Below are 18,440 nucleotides of genomic sequence, written 5' to 3'. Positions count from 1 at the left end.
TTTAGTCAATACCTCATTTAGTATAGTTGGAAACAGGGAAAACTTGCAGACACTATTCAGATTTTTTCCTTTCTTCACCTCTTTTAAGGTCAAATTTTGTAAAATGTAGAAATTGGTTTTTAGATATTTAAATGAAAATTACACCAAAAATCAAGTTGATAGCTTAATTTGTTAAAAATAGTCTGTTTCAAAAAAAAATTCAAAATACAGAAATTAGTTTTTAGATTTTCTAAGATTACACACATCAAAAATCAAGTTGATATCTTCATGTATTACCAAAAAATAAAAAAAAAAAATAGTAAATTTCATTGTTACTCCATATTAACCCTTTAAACTCGGGATTTTAAAAAATCCTTTCTTGGTGTGCTCTTACACCATAAGAAGAACTTGTATAGAAATTTTCATCAATTTGTCTTCTGTATTTTTTGCTGGGTATTGATAAATCAGTCAGGACAAGTTGCTTTATAGGTACATATAATGTAAATAATTATGAATTTATTGTTACTATGAAAATAATTCATTGTTTAAAACTATGAAAATGAGCTTCAATTTCAAATTGACGGGTATGAGAGTTTGTATATACAAAGAGTATATTTTAATGATTCAGCTTATTGCTTAGTTTGAACTGGTTTTTATGTTAATAAATCTGATCCTTTTCATCATAGAGAGTTTTGAGTTTTGCAGATAAAAGCTTTTCATCATCAGTTATAATTCTTATTTAATTTTTCAAAGCACTGAATTTTTTTTCTGCCTTTTTTTAATGTACTTATGCTTATTATGTAGAAATTAAATGAAACTTTACTTTACTGGAGACCTCTTGAAAGTATTACTTTATTTTTAATAATTACATTTTGTTTAATTATTTCCTTATATTAAAAATAAGATAAAATGCAGAAAAATATTTCTCATTAAATGAAATTGTACCTTTACTCCCTGGTAGACATTTCAAAATGTATTGTAGAAAAGAAATTATAAAAATATTACACTTAGGTTTTCCTAATGTTTGTTAAGATTTTTTTTCTTAGAAGACTTCTTAAGATTTGATTAAAATTGCCCTAAAACAGTAAAAAAAATTAATAAAAAAAAAAATCATCAAGAGATGGACAAAAATATTTTGGGCAATCAACATTTCTAACTCTTTTGATCCTTATATATTTGTAATCCATTTAAGATTTGTAATAGATTGCAAATGTAAGTTAGAAAATTTCAAAACGGTTTTCAGCAAGAAAGTTAGGGCCCTCAGAATTTCAATATATATATTTTTTTTAATAAAATTTTCTGCTATTGTTAAGGATTATTTTTATAATGTTTGTTATACTTATGTTATCTGAAGTTTGGTTCTGGCTATTGTATTGTGTTCTCTCTCCCTCTTAATGAAATAATGGAGAGGTATTGGCTCTGGTCATAGCAACATGTACATACATCATTCCGTTGTCAGATAGAACTACCACGCTCTCGACAACCACAGTTGTTGACTAGCTACTGTGTAGAGACTGTCTATGTTGTACTTAATTCTTCCTGGATTTTTACAGAATTTTTAATCAATAATATAACACAGTTCTTTTAAGCACTATTACTGCTATAAATTACACTACTGTACATACAACTGTACGTTTTCTACAAAGTATTTTTATATACTGCAGAACGTATGTAATATTTTTCAAGAAGAATCTTGTTAACTGTTGGTTTTTGTGATTTTTTGTCATGAAGTTACTTCAGAAAGAGGTAGGCCTGTCCCTCACCCTATCTATGACAGGGTAGTTTTTGGTTGGGGATAATGGTTCATAGCCAAGCACAGGAAATGGTCTGCAGTGTGGGAGAGTTTTTTGAGAATGAATCAAAAAATATTTTAGAAAAGAATGAAATTTTTAATTCCTTTCCAAAACGTTAGAGAATGTAATGTTGCTGCTCTTAAAATTAGTAACAATATAAGTTCCAATATTACTAAAGAGAAGTCTTTAACTGTGTAGAAAGGTTCATCCAAATTATCACAACGACCAACAGGTTCTTCAGTAACTGATTCAGATATGTTTGCAGCTGATGCTATTCACAGACACATTAACAACTACTACTCAAAGAAAGAATATCTAATAACTAAGAAGTTATTAGTTTCTCTTTCTTTATTAGTTTACCTTTCTTCACCCTTTCAAGGTCAAATTTTGAAAAATGTAGAAATTGGTTTTTAGATGTTTATATGAAAATTACAAACACCAAAAATGAAGTTGATAGCTTTATTTGTTACCAAGAAATTAAAATAAATATCCAGGTTTCAAAAAAAATTCAAAATCCATTTTAACTCTTAAAACTCAGAATTTCAGAAATCTAGAAATTAGTTTTTAGATATTCAAATTAGGATTATACACACCAAAAATCAAGTTGATATCTTCATTTATTACAAAAAAATAAAAAAAGTAGTAAATTTCTTTGTTACTCCATTTTAACCCTTGGAATTTTTAAAAATCCTTTCTTAGTGTGCTCTTACACTATAAGAAGAACTTGCATAGAAATTTTCTTCAATTTGTCTTCAGATAAGATGAAAGACTAAGAACTTGTTTTACAGAAAATTACTCATCTTTAGTAAAACTATTGCATAATATCGGCTAATTTTACTTGAAAGAGGAGATATTGTCACTCATCGTAGTATTTTTCTGAAGCAGATGAAGACTTAATTTAATGAAATTGTTTTGTTAGACAAAACTTAAGCTAATGCTAATCAAACCCAAAAGCATGGACTGATGAAACTGTTGGCAGTACTATGCCTGTCCCTATTGGTCGAGGTGGAAGATTGTCTGTCATGCCAAAACAGTTCACGGGTTTGTGAATGAAGTGCTATTAATGTTCAAATCAAAGAAAACAAATGACTACCACGAGGAGATAAATAATGAAACATTCACAAGATGGTTCAAAGAAAAACTTTTGATAAACGTTAAACCAAACAGCATCATAGTAATGGATAATGCTTCATATCATTCAGTGCAGTTGGATAAAGCACCAACTAACAAGAAAACATGAGTTGATTGTTTTGCTAATTTCAAATGGGGTCAATGCAGACCATTCAATGACCAAAAGATAACTTTTGGAAATTATAAGAATTCCTTGCATTGCAAGGAATAAATAATCAAATAACATAAATAATAGTAAAAATAATCATACAAATAAATAATTGTTGAGTGTAACCCCTCAAGACTGGAGAAAAGCAGTACATATTGAAGGAGTTATATATGAAGCCATAGAATGAGAAATTCCCTTGGATGTAGACTTTAATCATAGACAATTTAATCATAAATTTAGAAGAATCATCTGGTTCATCTTCCAATTCCGATAGCGCCTTTGAAGATGATGAAACAGATGGAATTCAACCACTTTCTGATGAATAACGCCACAGTATTTATTTATAATTATTATTTTTATTGTACGGTAGATGTTTTCCCCAATTTAAATAATATATTAGCAATTAAATATATTATATTAATTATATATATTTTAGTGATTAAATAATATTAATAACTATTGTAATTAATGTAAAAATAAATAAACACATTGTAATCTATTGTAAATAATTATAAAAAAATATAACAGGCTTACAAAAAAAAAAAATAAATAATACCAAAAAAATTAAATTAAAATGATATTTTGGGAAATGGCTGATGCTTAACTTTCAGAGAAAAGAACTACTAGGTTGATGGCAATTTGCAAGTGAGAGAGATGAGAAGGGTAATGAGAAAGAGAAGTTCAGATATGTATGGCAACATTTGTTACCTCGCTTACCTTCCGAGAGTCACATATGGCTATGATACATTAACTGCCAGAAGCAAACTCTCAATAACATCAATACAGAATGTATCCTCTGCGAGAAAATCTCTAAAGAAAAAGGATTTTTCACTAGGAGAAGCCACAGTTTCAAACAAAATTTTTATATTTAGCTCATTCAAAGGGTTAAAAGCATTCTTAAAGTTTAGTTAAGTTTAGTTAATCTATTCATAGTTAAAGTAATTTACTCATGTTTTAAATTTTGAAAGTTATCCAAATGATATTAAATTGTATGAGGGCCATTGGAAAGTTCTCAGCCTGACAAAAAACACAAGATCTTTCAGATTTCTTTTTTTTAATTTCAACATAGTCACCTCGCAGTCCAGTATATTTAGACTTTTTAAAACCCTCTGTATAATGCGATTTGTACAACACTGTAAAATAAATGGTTCTCTTACTTTTGACTTCATTGTTTGAAGGGAATCTTTCTTCAGAGAGCCATTTCTTCACATTTGGGAAGAGGAAGTAATTGCTGGGAGCTGAATGTGGCAGATGTATGAAGCATTTCAAAACATAGCTCATGGAATTTTTCTGCAACAACCCGAGACTTGCCCTGGTGCATATTACCCTGGTGCAAGAGCACTTTCTTTCTGGCCAAATGTAGATGTTTAGCTTGATTAGCACTCTTCAGTCAATCCAGTAGTCAATTGTAATAATCCAAGCACCACACCACTAGAATCCCAATAAATTGTAGCCATAACTTTTCATAGAGAAGGAGTGGTTTTTGGTTTCTTTGGCACAGTTTCATCTGCTCCTACTCAACGTTTGGACTGGTCTCTGGCATGTAACAATGAATCCACATTTCATCTGCCGTTATAAAACATTAAAGAAACTCAGCAGAGTCATGTTTAAATAAGTCTAAACAATTTTGAGAAGTGTTCAAGCAAATGCGTTTTTGAATTGACTGTTAACAAATGTGACACCCAACGAGAGGAAAGCTTTTTCACACCCAAAACATTAATGTAATGGATACATCTGTCAAGATGTTTGCAATGTCAGCAAGCTCACATACCTTTAGTTGGCGATCAGTTTTGTCCATATTTCAGAAGTTATTAAAACTTGTTTTATTAATAACTTCGCAGCACGCCACCTAAAGGGTCATACTTGACAAGTATCATGTCAGTTGTCATTTAGACTATCTTTATCAGGCCGAGAACTTTCTCAACAACCCTAGTAGTGCATCAACATAAATAAATTTGTATTTATTAAAAGCAACCACTCTAAAATGTAAATCTAGAACAGTCTAGTCAGATATACGAGGTGTGATCAAAAAATATGGTGAATAATTTTTTATTAAAAAAAGTAATAAGGTTACATAGAATTCGATTTAATCTCCTTCAAAGTACTGTCCTTGGCTAGCAATGCACTTATCCCAACGTTGACTCCATGACTGGAGGCATTTCTGGAAGGCGTCTTTCAGAAGGGCTTTCAGCTGCTCGATCGTGGCCCTCTCAATGTCAGCAATAGTGTCGAAACGTTTTCCTTTAAGCACAGTTTAAATTTTTGGGAAGAGCCAAAAGTCTCATGGTGCTAAATCCGGTGAGTATGGTGGATGTGGACAGACAGGAACACTTTTTTCGGCCAAAAACTCGCGAATGAGAAGCGAGGTGTGACACGGCACGTTGTCGTGGTGAAGAAGGAAGCTATTGGTCCATTTTTCTGGTCGCTTTCTTCGTACGTCGTTTCGCAAACATTGCAGTACACCCTTATAAAATTCATAGTTTACAGTTGTTCCCCTGGGAACAAACAATGATCGCACTATGCCCTCACTATCGAAAAAAACGAGCATGACCTTGATGTTGGATTTTGACTGACGTGCCTTTTTAGGGTGAGCAGATGAACTGGTTTTCCATTGGGAACTCTGCATTTTGGTCTCAGGGTCATAGCCATAGACCCAACTTTCATCTCAAGTTACAATTTTCGCCATGAAGTCTGGATCTGCATGAAGACGACCCTTCAACTTTGTGCAAATTGACACACGATTTTCCTTCTGTTCATCACTCAAAAGTCTGGGAACAAATTTTGCACTCACTCGTCTCATTTGCAATTCATTAGTTAAAATGCTTTGAACGGATCCATACGAGATGTTAAGGTCTTCCGATAGCTCTCGAATAGTCATTCGCCTGTTTGAACGAACTATTGTTTCGACTTTTTGCACACTTTCAACTGTTTTTGAGGTTACTGGACGTCCCGCACAATGTGTTGTTCAAAATCCATGTTGCGCGACAGACACGATAAACACAGCCTCACTCTAGTGGCTCTGGCAGCTGACTGGCAAGCTTGAGCGTGTTACAACTTGTCCCTGCCTGTCTTAGTTGATCACGCTATTGGACAAATTACAGCATATGGATGTAGCGTCGACAGTTGCCGCTATAAAAATTCATTCACCATATTTTTTTATCACACCTCGTACACAGTCAAAACACTTTTTTTTATTGTAAAATGTGTACCCCTTTCTACCTGATATGTATAACAAATCTTTAAAATAAAAGTTGGGTATAATATGTTTATTTTTTATTTGCACATAAAATTCAGTATAAAGTGTCGTATGGGCTTAAGTTTTTGTTCTGTTAAAATATGCTAAATAATGTGTCAAAACTGTTTCATATAGGATAATTCTTCACATTCTAGTTCTAATTTTCTGATGGTGATGGGACATTATTTAAATATTTAAAAAAACCAGGAAGTCATTGTAGTGATGACATGATGATCCAGATAGTTTCTCAATGGAAAAGGATGGAAAAATTTAAGGGTTTTGTTTGAGATCATTATACATTTGATTTAATTTATGAAGTAGCAAATTATAAGAAATTAGTAAAATCTGTTATTCTCAGTTAATTAAGTAGGATACTTCTTGGTGATTCAAATAAAAGTCGAATTGAAAATGTATAAGTTGATCTGAAAATTCAAATGATATTGTTCATTAGCTGAAATGCAGTAGTAAGAATAGTTCCAGGTGGGAAGAAAATTCTTCTAATATCATCCGCTAGTAGTTTGGAACCCTCACAACTCAGGATTTGAGCACTTGAGTAGTACAGAGATAATTAAAAAGAGCTAGAAGAATTGAAAACAAAGATGAAAAAAAGAAAACTACGTTTGAAGTCACAAGTGAATAATGATTAAAACAAGTTTTTTTTTTCAAGATACAAAAGAAAGTTGCAGATTATTTTAAAAAGTCTGTCCATTATTAGGTAGTGCTCTTAAACTTTGATTATTTTTACTGCTTGATCTGTGTAATATAATTATGTACATCTTTTCATATTTTTTGTGTTACTGTGCAGAGTTTTTCTAAAATGTATTTTTATTTTTCAGTATTATTCATTTAGTTATATTAATTACTTGAATATAACACACCTTAGATTAAAAATGCTATGTTTAAACACATTAATCTAATATTGAAAGGGAAATCTGACTAGTTTTCTTTTCAATTTTTACATTTTCCTGCTACTTTTAGATTTTCAACAATAATTGTTCCACAAGTTAAAACACATATAATTGGGAAGTTTATTTGCTTGCTCTATTTTAATAAATGAAACTATTTTATAAAAATTAATTAATTAACATTCTAAATTGCACAGTGCATTTATTTATGTAAATAGCACAGTAAATTAAATTTTTATGGCAACAACATTGCATATTGGTAATTTAATTTTATTAATGTTCCCAAGCCATACACAGTAATTGTAATAAGCATGTGAATGAATATTAATAATCTGCACAATATACTTTTGTTATGGTAATGAATATTCTTTAAAATTCATAATATTGTTTAAAATAAAGATAATGAAAAGTAGATTTTTTTGTTTGCACTCTATACAAATTGAATTTAATGTTTTTTAGTAAGTATTTATATTTCTTTTACTGGGTTCTGAAAGTCTTGGAAGAATTCATTAAAAAAAAAGTAAGAGTACTGGTAAAGGTTGTAATGAAGCAAATATTTATATGCACATCACTCCTGAAGCATTGTGCAAGACAAACTGCGTTGCAAATATTATAATAAATAAAATGACATAAAAAAAGAAATTAAAAAACAATTACCTGACAAATACATGTTCTTTTTTCACTTACTAATCCTTTGTTTACCAACTTCACAAAGTCAGAATTTAGGTAGAGAAAAAAATTAATGTTTTTAACGCCTGTTGAATGTTCACATTAAACATGAAAGCAAGATATTGATAAAATTAAGAAAATATGCATGCAAATAATGCTAGTGAGTAATGTAGTGAGTATGTGTGAGTTAAAGCTCTCTGGATTACATCAATATTCATTATGTTTAACAAACTTTAATAAAAAGTGAGGATATTCTCAGTTTCATCCATACACTTTTTTGTTGCGGTACAGAAAAGATTTTCCTGTATTCCTTATTTGTAAAAGTTTTTAAGTGACAAAAATATATACATGATGTAGATACATATTATGAAAGAGTATTCTCGATACATATTATTATGACTGAGTATTTTCATACAAAAATTCAAGAAGATTAATTATAAAAAATTAGAGTAAAAAAATTAATACACAATTTTACATATCAGAGATCCTTAGCTCATACTCATTGGCGGATCTGTAAATCATTTCTCTACATTTTTCTTATTTTTATTAAAATATAGTAAAAATAGTTATGTTCATTCACACCAGAAATTCCTTAGTCATGCTGTCTTTTCATGTCATTTTTGTGCACATTTTTTTTTATTTTAAAGTTTCAACTTATTGCCTTTGCATTTCTTGTGAAAAGATTTTTCTATGTGATATTTTTTTAGGCCAAGCCAGATTAAAAGAAAATGAAACTGAAGAATCATAAAATATAATTTAAAAAAAAATAAAACAATTTTTTAAAAAAAACCTGCACCAAAACCTTTTCAATTATTTTTAATTATTTACTTTTCAATTATTAAATAAATTTTGACTTTTTGAATTTATACCAAATCAAATGTTAAAAAATTGTTTGTCTCAAATATGGTTTTTAATTTAGTACCAACTTCTGATTGCTGAAGTTTATAAAATAACTGAAAGTAATACATTTTTGTGTAAATTTTTTTTTAAGTCATATTTTTCATTTAATTTAATTTTCTAATCTCAGTTTTTAACTAATTTTTGTTCAGAAACACTGGGTTAAAAGAAAGAATACTAGAGTTTTAATTTATTATAATATCTCTTGGAAAAGGTGTACAGTATAGTGTTGATTTAAGAATAGAATCAAAGAGCAAAAAGGCAGGTTTAGTTGTGCGCATGGCCATAGATTAATTCCCCATTGCTTGACAATGCCACGAGCAAAGATGGCGATTCCTGAACAGAAAGCCTTCTGTGTTTTGCAGTTTGTAAATCTGTAGTTACTGTTCATTGTGCATTCAGTAGAAAGTTTAATTGTGATCTTCAAAGTGAAGAATACAGGACGACTGAGGGTGCCTGAAGAAAATTATAAATGTGTTGGGAAGTTTATCCTGTGTAGTTATAAAAAATGTGTTTGGAAGGCCAGACATGTACTAGCAATGTCAGTAATAACAATGTGGAATGTTTTAAGGAAATATATGCGTCCATACAGATGTTACAGGCTTTGAAGCCTACCAACTAGGTGGAATGGGTCAACTTTGCAATCAATATGCTGCAGCATGTAGCCGACTTTCTTGATTGTATTGTGTTTAGTGATGAATCATTTCATCTTAATGGAGAAGTTAACACTCATTCGAATATGCTTAATACATGTCTTTTTCCTCAACTGCAAGGTGACTAGAAAATTTTATTTTTTCAACAAGATGGTGGCCTTTTCACTGGCATAACTTTGTACAGGATCGGTTTAATGACATTTTCTCTAAGCTGTCGGCATAGGTCTGATGATAGATTTTGTTTGTGGTAATTTCAGAAGTCATCCTGATCTGATCCCACATGATTTTATCCTTTATAGTTTTATGAAGGATCTTGGGCATGTCCTTGCTGCCTATTGATCTACCCGATTTGGAATTCAGGATTGAAGCAGCTGTTGCTACCATTACTTCAGACATGTTGGTTAATATGCAGGATGAAGTCTCTCATTGTTTGGGTTTGTGTTATGTGACAAAAGGTACTCTCGCATTGCAACTATAAGAATTACTAATTCATTTTATTTCCGATTCATTACTGTAAGTCAAAGTTAAGAGTTGTTAATTAGTTTTAAATCTGATTTTCTTTTTTGTACACCCTTTACTTTGAATATAAAAACAACATCCAGCTATGTACCAGGCTATGACAGTCCAATATTATTTTTTCAAGCAATGATGAAACATGAAAAATTTTCAAATCATCATGAAGGCCATTAAATTCTTTTTTTTAAATCTCATGTAAGTTACTCGGATAAACTTGCAATAAGTAGCATCAGAGAAGTTTTTTAAGAAAATAAAAAAATACTGATCAAATTAGTCTATTTGGTAATACACCAAATACATAATGACTTTATGGCTTGAATTTTTTTTGTCATCTTCAGTCATTTGACTGGTTTGATGCAGCTCTCGAAGATTCCCTATCTAGTGTTAGTCGTTTCATTTCAGTATACCCTCTACATCCTACATCCCTAACAATTTGTTTTACATATTCCAAACGTGGCCTGCCTACACAATTTTTCCCTTCTACCTGTCCTTCCAATATTAAAGCGACTATTCCAGAATGCCTTAGTATGTGGCCTATAAGTATGTCTCTTCTTTTAACTATATTTTTCCAAATGCTTCTTTCTTCATCTCTTTGCCGCAATACCTCTTCATTTGTCACTTTATCCACATATCTGATTTTTAACATTCTCCTATAGCACCACATTTCAAAAGCTTCTAATATTTTCTTATCAGATACTCCGATCGTCCAAGTTTCACTTCCATATAAATCGACACTCCAACATACACTTTCAAAAATCTTTTCCTGACATTTAAATTAATTTTTGATGTAAACAAATTATATTTCTGACTGAAGGCTCGTTTCCCTTGTGCTATTCGGCATTTCATATCGTTCCTGCTTCCTCCATCTTTAGTAATTCTACTTCCCAAATAACAAAATTCTTCTACCTCCATAATCTTTTCTCCTCCTATTTTCACATTCAGCGGTCCATCTTTATTATTTCTACTACATTTCATTACTTTTGTTTTGTTCTTGTTTATTTTAACGCGATAGTTCTTGCGTAGGACTTCATCTATGCCGTTCATTGTTTCTTCTAAATCCTTTTTACTCTCGGCTAGAATTACTATATCATCAGCAAATTGTAGCATATTTATCTTTTCACCTTCTACTGTTACTCCGAATCTAAATTGTTCTTTAACATCATTAACTGGTAGTTCCATGTAAAGATTAAAAAGTAGCGGAGATAGGGAACATCCTTGTCAGACTCCCTTTCTTATTACGGCTTCTTTCTTATGTTCTTCAATTATTACTGTTGCTGTTTGGTTCCTGTACATGTTAGCAATTGTTCTTCTATCTCTGTATTTGAACCCTAATTTTTTTAAAATGCTGAACATTTTATTCCAGTCTACGTTATCGAATGCCTTTTCTAGGTCTATAAACGCCAAGTATGTTGGTTTGTTTTTCTTTAATCTTCCTTCTACTATTAATCTGAGGCCTAAAATTGCTTCCCTTGACCCTCTACTTTTCCTGAAACCAAATTGGTCTTCTCCTAACACTTCTTCCACTCTACTCTCAATTCTTCTATATAGAATTCTAGTTAAGATTTTCGATGCATGACTAGTTAAACTAATTGTTCTGTATTCTTCACATTTATCTGCCCCTGCTTTCTTTGGTATCATGACTATAACACTTTTTTTGAAGTCTGACGGAAATTTCCCTTTTTCATAAATATTACACACCAGTTTGTATAATCTATCAATCGCTTCCTCACCTGCACTGCGCAGTAATTCTACAGGTATTCCGTCTATTCCAGAAGCCTTTCTGCCATTTAAATCTTTTAATGCTCTCTTAAATTCAGATCTCAGTATTGTTTCTCCCATTTCATCCTCCTCAACTTCCTCTTCTTCCTCTATAACACTATTTTCTAATTCATTTCCTCCGTACAACTCTTCAATATATTCCACCCATCTATCTACTTTACCTTTCGTATTATATATTGGTGAACCATCTTTGTTTAACACATTATTAGATTTTAATTTATGTACCCCAAAATTTTCCTTAACTTCCCTGTATGCTCCGTCTATTTTACCAATGTTCATTTCTCTTTCCACTTCTGAAGACTTTTCTTTAATTCACTCTTCTTTCGCCAGTTTGCACTTCCTGTTTATAGCATTTCTTAATTGCCAATAGTTCCTTTTACTTTCTTCATCACTAGCATTCTTATATTTTCTACGTTCATCCATCAGCTGCAATATATCGTCTGAAACCCAAGGTTTTCTGCCAGTTCTCTTTATTCCGCCTAAGTTTGCTTCTGTTGATTTAAGAATTTCCTTTTTAACATTCTCCCATTCTTCTTCTACATTTTCTACCTTATCTTTTTTCTCATACCTCTTGCAATGTTCTCCTCAAAAATCTTCTTTACCTCCTCTTCCTCAAACTTCTCTAAATTCCACCGATTCATCTGACACCTTTTCTTCAGGCTTTTAAACCCCAATCTACATTTCATTATCACCAAATTATGGTCGCTATTAATGTCTGCTCCAGGGTAAGTTTTGCAGTCAACGAGTTTATTTCTAAATCTTTGCTTAACCATGATATAATCTATCTGATACCTTGCAGTATCGCCTGGCTTTTTCAAAGTGTATATTCTTCTATTATACTTCGTGCAAAACTCTATAAGTCGGTCCCCTCTTTCATTCCTTTTGCCCAGCCCGTATTCACCCACTATATCCTTCCTTGCCTTTTCCAATGCTTGCATTCCAATCTCCAACTATTATTAAATTTTCATCTCCTTTTACGTGTTTAATTGCTTTATCAATCTCTTCGTATACACACTCTACCTCATCATCATCATGGGCGCGTGTAGGCATATAGATGTTAACAATCGTTGTCGGTTTAGGTTTTGATTTTATCCTTATTACAATGATTCTATCGCTATGCGTTTTGAAATACTCTATTCTGTTCCCTATCTTCTTGTTCATTATGAAACCTACTCCTGCCTGCCCATTATTTGAAGCTGAGTTAATTATTCTAAAATCACCTGACCAAAAGTCACCTTCCTCTTCCCACCGAACCTCAATAATTCCTACTACATCCACATTTATCCTATCCATTTCCCTTTTTAAATTTTCATGGCTTCAATATACATTTTAAATTCATGGCTTGAATATACATAAGAAAAAATTTTATATAATCATATTCATCCTTTTGAAGACGTAGTATTTTCATATTATAAAATGAGCATATTGGAAAATTCATATTCGAAAAAGAGCTGATTAAGTATTTAGGAATAAGATAATACATCTCCAATGGAGTTACTAACAATATATTTTATTTGAGGCCAAGAACCTAATTTTATGACCAAATATTATAGTATTTGACTTTGAAGTGCAGTTATTTTGATATCATTATCCAAGATAATAATGTATATAGTTCAGGAAAAAATTATTCAAACTTCAGTTAACTAAAGATATTGAAACCTCATATTTAAAAAAAAAAACTGATTTTGTTCTGCTTTTTTTAGTAACTTTGGTTGACAGAAGAGAATGTTTGAACAGTGTTGAAGTTCATAAAAAATCTATAATCTAAGCTTTAGTTATTAAAAACATTTATTCAAGTTTAAAAAAAAATCATATATATTAAATTATCTAATTGCAGTCTCTTTATTCTTCATTTTGTTTTTGCTTTTCATTCTTAAAAAATCCATGTTATGCCCTGACAGATCATTCATAATAAATTAAAGTACTTTTGCTATAAAATTTAGGAGTTGATCCAAATAATTATATCTATATTAAGCACTATCAAGGCTAATTCTCATGTCTCAGGATTTGTTAAAAATCAGAATTTTCATTTTTTGTCAAACACATGAAATCTTTATTAAAAGCCATTGCGCTTTAAGAGAAACTTTGATTTCCTGTCAGAGCAAGATGCATTAACTTATTTTTTGAGAACATGATGGACATTCAATGATCACTGGAGGAGTATGTCATGGAGATGGTTCTTACAGCCCCAAATTGAACAGCATAACATTGACAAATCTTGTCCCAACAAGATGCTACTACAGATCTTATTGCAAGACAGAGCATGGCAGTTTGGCATGAGATGCATAAGTTACTTGATCTCTTGTTTTTATGATTTATTGCAGTAGACTGCTAAATCCCTTGATTTGTTTTACGCTGACCAACTTTTCTTGAGAAAATATCATGAAGAAAATGTTTATTCCCAATGCTCTACAACAACCAAAGAGGTTAAAGTTATAGAAGAAATTGAAAACTTCATACCAGAAATGCTATAAAATGTAAGTACAGCTTTTTCACCTGTAGCAGTATGTAGAAAAATATAAGGGGTGCTTGCCTCAAAAACATTGTTTTCAGAAATGTTCGGAAATCCAGTTTCAAATCTAAGATAATTGTCTTTATAATAAAGTTAGTAAATAAATGCTTTAAGTTTAAAAAAATGTTTTTTCATTTCTAAAAATAGTTAATTTCTTATGTCTCATATGTATCTATACGAGACATAAGAAGTAATGCAGTAATAATAACATATATTGTAAAAAAGTGAATAAAAAAAGTACAGAGCAGTTTTTAAGTAAACGATTAAGTGAATAAAAATTATAAGTGTTGTTTACTTTTTCCAACTTTCAGAGTAACTACTGGAAAATACACACTAACATACTTATTTATCAGTGAACACTTGTTATTCATTAGTGAATAACTGATGTTATTTTAATTTAAATTAAATACTGGAAAATTAAAAGTACCAGCTTGAAAAATAATAAAAATCCTTACTTACAACTTGACTATTTATTTATGCACAAACTTTACTATTTATGAAAATCATTTAAAGCTTATTGGAATATCCATCCTGATGATTATAAACTGTTGCATTGTTCCCAGAACGCTTCTATCAAGCATCTAACAGAAGCGTTTGGCAAGATTCATGCAAAGAAAAGGAGCTGCTTTAACATCAGAAAAAATTGTAACTATTTTTAAGATATTTGCAAACTTGGGATCTCAAGTAAGCAAAGGCAGGGATTCAAGAGTTCACTGAACAACAGTATGTAAAATAATCAGTTACATATATTAATAAAAAGATTTTGATTGTATTAAATTCCACAAAAAGTACAGAAAAATACTAGAGGGAACGCTAATGGATTTAAATTCCTTGATGTAGTTAGGGCGATAAAATGTGCCCATATTCTAATTTCAAACTCAAAAATTTTGGTGACTTAAATTACTCAAATGTTAACATCCAAGCAGCATGTGATGCTGAATGGGAAATAAGTACCACTGATATTTCTTGGCCTGGATGCCTGGATTTGCAGGTGAAGTAGTATCAAGCAAGTGATGGTCAAATTTAATGGAGCTATTTTTGCTGGCAAGGTAGTGGATGTAGTACATCACCATGGTTGTTAACAAATGTGGAGTTCCTCACAATAAAGGAAAAGTAATTTATTAGAGACCACTTGCAAAAAACATATAACCATTGAAAGTATTTGAATAAATGAAAAAGTGTTTTATTGTATTAGGATATCCTGTTCAGGTAATGATAGACAAAGTTTGCAAGATTCTAGTTGCATGTACAGGACTGCTTTTGCTTTACACGTACTTTAACACCATATTTATACACAGTATTTATGTAGAAAAAAAACTTTATTATTATACACAAATCTTAAAGACTACATTAACATTACAGTATAGCAACTTAAGTACAGCATATTAACTACAGTGCTGTATGTTAACTTTCCAATTATAGTAAAAGGTTAATCATTTAGAATTACTTACATTTTAACTAAACATTTATTTATTGTACTTGTCATCAGATACTTTTCAGTATTTGAATTTTTATTTTACTCTAAATATTATTATAATTACTGCAATATACTTGTATGTTTTTCTTCAATTGGTAAGGAAGATTATGAAAAACTGTATTAATAAACATATTTTACAATCAGTAAAATAATGTGCAGTGTTGTTAAAATTATGGGGCTATTCCGAAAACGTTTTGTTACTACAATGAAAATAAATTGTTTGTCATTCCAACAAGACTCAGCCTCAGTAGGCACGTAAATAATAATCTCATTACACTCCCATTTTCCATTAAATTTTTTACTGTTAGTAAAGAACCAGTTGGTGAAATGTGACCTCGATGCGATCTTTTGTTGCACTTAAATTGTTTTGTATCTACAATAATTACATGATTCCTACTTATCACTAATGACAGGCTTGTGAATTATCATTTCCACTAAGTTGTATACTCGGTTCTAACTTGCAAAATCCCCTTATTTGTGGTATAAAGACTTTTTCTTGAGGTTATATATTAAAAAACATTCTTGCACAGGAAGATCGATTTTTCGTTATTTTAATTTGTTTACTTTAGAAAAAGTATCAACTCATTCTAATCTAAAATTTTACAAAAAAACCTTGATCCATAAAATAAGTAGTTACACATCAAAAAAGCACTACAAAAAAAATAAGAAAACGCAATTTTCAAATCGCTCACTATTGTGACTCGCTGTATAAGTGCATATGAAAATTACACAGTCTACAGTCTACAATTACACTCTACACCTTCTTGAGCCCGACAAAGAAAAATGGCTACAATACTCTCAATGGTTCCGTTGATTTCTGCGTGAGGGAATTAATGTTATGGATTCGTTATTTTTCACAGATGAAGCACGGTTTCATTTGGATGGCTACGTAAACAGCCAAAACAAAATTTGGAATGCTGAAAATCCCCATGTTTATCACGAAAAACAATTACACCCGCAGAAGTTGGGCGTGTGGTGCGCGATATCGCGAAAAAAAAAAAATTGGTCCTATTTTTTTCGAGTACACCATTAATGCAGAACGATATCAGGATATTTTATTTCAGTTCATTGCACTCTTGGAAGAGGAAGACAGACACTGCTGGCTACAACATGACGGTGCGACATCGCACTACGCAGGTTCAACTTCTGAATTCGTTGAGGAATTCTTTGGTAATCGTGTTATGGGTCGAGGCTTGTGGGGCCACCAAGATCTCCAGATTTCACTGCGGCGGATTTTTCTCTACGGGGTTACCTCAAAGAAAAAGCCTACAGCAACAAACCACGAACACTTGAACAATTGAAAGTCAATATTGGACAAGCTGTATTAAATATCCAGCCACAAACTTTGAAAAAAGTTGCAAGAAACGCTGTAAAAAGAATTGAAGCTTGTATTCAAGAAGATGGCGGCCACTTCCAACGTTTACTCTAAATGTAAGGTAATAGATGGTAATAATAAAAATTACATTTATATTTACACATGCCTTTTTATTATTTCAATACCTACCAATATAAGGTTGCGTTGCGTTTTATACGGGACACCCTGTATATATATATATATATATATAATATGTAGTAGTGTAGATTTTGCCAGTTGAAGCACCAACTTTAATGAATTGTAAACTGTGAGTGTCTATCACTGTGTGAGCTGCGTTTGAACTGATTGATTATGAACATTTAAAAATCAATTTCTAAATTTTTTTATTTCATGTCGAGTTTAAAGGGTTAAAATTGATTTTAAAATTTTAAAACCGTGTTCTTTTTTTAATTTCTCTGTAGCAAATGAAGAAATCAATTTGATTTTTGGTGAGTGTAAACTTCATGTCAATAAATCAATTTCTAAATTTTTGAAATTCGACCTTAAAAGGAGATGAACTGTAAAATATTTTTGAACAATGATTGTAAATTTTCCCAATCTCAACTCTAATAAACTAGATACTCAGTAGATTTGGAGTTGCAAATACTCTTCAAATAAATATTTTCTGATTTTTAATTCTGATTTTTTTAAGGGGTGTGAAGATATATGGCACCATGGCTCAACCACCACAGCCACTGCCATCATTACTGTTTGTTTGACTAGCTGCACTTGCCACTGGTTACTTGACTAATAAACATAAAATAAAAAGATTGACTACTACGGGAAACGCAAGTAATCATATAACATGGGCGAAGCTGCGACAGGGAGCTAGTTTTTCTATAATTTTTTCTTTAATAACTTGATTATTAGTTTTTCTGACATTTATACTTAATATATATATATATAATGGAAGAAATAATAATATGTGGCTATTCAACACATGGTGTTGGGGAGGGGTCTTAATAATTCTGTGAAATATATTAATTTATATATATGTATGTAAATATATTCACCATAATGTTATTTTAATATTATGTTAGATTTAATATTATTCAGAAGTTTGTGGAACATTTTCAATAATATCAACAGATTATAAAACAAATCCTAAGTTGTTTATATTAAAACATAATTAAACTCTCAGATTTTTTTTCATACCTCATAGATGTTCGGTGTATCATTCAAGATGATACTCCAGTTTGTCCCATTCTTTTTTTGAGAATGTCATGGTCAATCAGTGTTATAAAACAGTGGTATGGTTTTGAAGTTCAAAGAGAGGGTGTAGATTACAAAAATAATATCTTTCACAAATCCTGATGACAAAATATTAAATAAAGTGATCGAGGCTGTTGCACCATTAAGTAGACATGATCACCAACAGTATGGCAAGCTTTC

At 31.0% G+C, this 18,440-nt stretch overlaps 1 protein-coding gene across 1 annotated transcript in view; it reads left to right on the top strand.

Moving 5' to 3' along the window:
• The window catches only part of Uxs (UDP-xylose synthase), a 52,574-nt gene that overhangs the window by 15,682 nt on the left and 18,452 nt on the right, over positions 1–18,440 (top strand). The window lies entirely within an intron of this gene.

The sequence above is a fragment of the Lycorma delicatula genome, chromosome 1, assembly GCF_047948215.1.
Source record: "Lycorma delicatula isolate Av1 chromosome 1, ASM4794821v1, whole genome shotgun sequence".
Classification (NCBI taxonomy): domain Eukaryota; kingdom Metazoa; phylum Arthropoda; class Insecta; order Hemiptera; family Fulgoridae; genus Lycorma; species Lycorma delicatula.
This window is presented reverse-complemented; position numbering and strand designations above follow the sequence as displayed.